We start from the raw sequence: 2,097 nt of genomic DNA on the forward strand, positions 1-2,097 counted from the left end.
TTTGACACTTCGTGATACAATAAAGCTCTAAGTTCAGTTTATTTTTTATATTAAATTATTGTCACAGTTGAAAAGTATATTTCATGGAAGTACATAAATCCGGATAGAAATGAATCATGAGCCGTGCTTTCTAAATTTGGGTGCCACGTTTCAATCTCATTCAACAATTACCTGGAGACTTGCCGGGGGGAAGGTGGTTGTTAGAATCCAGGTACTAAATTTCCTTTTTCCTGGATTGTTCTTTCAAGCTTACATTTTGTCATTTTATAATGTCATCCAAGTGGTTCAAAGCTCTATACCTCATTTTAGAAAATTTTTTTAAATATATATTTTTGTTGTTTTTACAATGCACAGATTTAAGAGTTTTGTTGTCATTGTTGACGTATAATATTTTGATTAAAAAAATCACATCACGGTAACATCACTTCCAGATATCTAATTCCAAGTTGCGTGCTCTCTGTAGTATAAATTTCCCTCAAAAAGGAGTTACCTTCTCATTCATTGTTCATAAAACACCTATGGGTTGCAGTATACACTTAAGATTACTCATTTAGGTATTCATTTTCATTTTCTTCATTAAAAAATACCTGGTTGGCAGCATTGGATGACAGCTAATTCTTACCACTACTCCTCCAAAGCATAACTTGAACAAATAATTTTCATAACTCCATTTCACATTTGACAACTCTTAAGAATTTTGCAATGTAATAAACAGTAAACATGCATACTAAAGATTTTTGTATTTATTTCCCATGTTTTTAAAAAGTGTTGCAACATTTTAAAGGATCCCTTACTAGGAATAATGTGAGGGGTGAATGGCTTGTGCCAGCATCCTTTGTCATTGGCAGTTAGGCAGAGCAACCCTGGTTAACTTTACATCAGTTTTTTCCGTGAACTATCATTTTGTTAACGGAATTGTGTGCTGTTCAGATCACAAAGAAGTTTTTCGTAGTGTATTTCATTATTGAAACAGAATTTAGGAAGTACCAGAAGGTTGGATATATTATTAACATCTGTATTTTACCCAATTGTAGAGCACACCTCCCAGACTAATTTAATCACAAGTTGGTTTCTTCCAATCTTGCATAATATTTTTATGCATCTTCCAAAAGCACTTGAAGACAAGGGTACAGGGACTTCCCTAGTTGTGCAGTCGTTAAGAATCCGCCTGCCAATGCAGAGGACACGGGTTCAATCCCTGGGCCGGGAAGATCCCACGTGCCACGGAGCAACTAAGCCCGTGCATCACAACCACTGAGCCTGCGCTCTAGAGCCCGCGAGCCACAACTACTGAGCCCGTGTGCCACAACTACTGTAGCCCGTGCATCGCAACAAGAGAAGCCACCGCAATGAGAAGCCCGCACACTGCAACGAAGAGTAGCCCCCGCTCACCGCAACTAGAGAAAGGCCGAGCTCAGCAACAAAGACCAACACAGAAATAAATAAATAAATAAATAAATAAATAAATAAATAAATAAATAAATAAATAAATAAATAAATAAATAAATAAATAAATAAATAAATAAATAAATAAATAAATAAATAAATAAATAAATAAATAAATAAATAAATAAATAAATAAATAAATAAATAAATAAATAAATAAATAAATAAATAAATAAATAAATAAATAAATAAATAAATAAATAAATAAATAAATAAATAAATAAATAAATAAATAAATAAATAAATAAATAAATAAATAAATAAATAAATAAATAAATAAAAAGACAAGGGTACAATTTCGTAGATGACATATTGTTTTCTCTGCTGTTCCAGCCTTTTTCACCAAAGGAGGAGAAGCGCTGTCTTCTTAATGGATACGGCTTTTCATCTTTTCCCACTAAGGAAAAAAAACTCAGAAGAGACTTCTAAAGAATTATCCTTGAGTTTATGGAATTTTGCAAAGTACAGGACTAAATAATGTAAAACTTGTAGCATTGGCAAAAGAGTTATATATTCTTGTCTTCATATTTGAATTCTTAGAGTACAATGTCTCCCTAATTCTGATGGAACTGCACTTTTGTGAGTTAATACACCAAGGCACCAGCTCTCTGCCCACCAAAAGTGAGGATCGTGGTTAATCACAGTGGACTT

This window comes from Physeter macrocephalus, chromosome 12 (genome assembly GCF_002837175.3).
Source record: "Physeter macrocephalus isolate SW-GA chromosome 12, ASM283717v5, whole genome shotgun sequence".
Classification (NCBI taxonomy): domain Eukaryota; kingdom Metazoa; phylum Chordata; class Mammalia; order Artiodactyla; family Physeteridae; genus Physeter; species Physeter macrocephalus.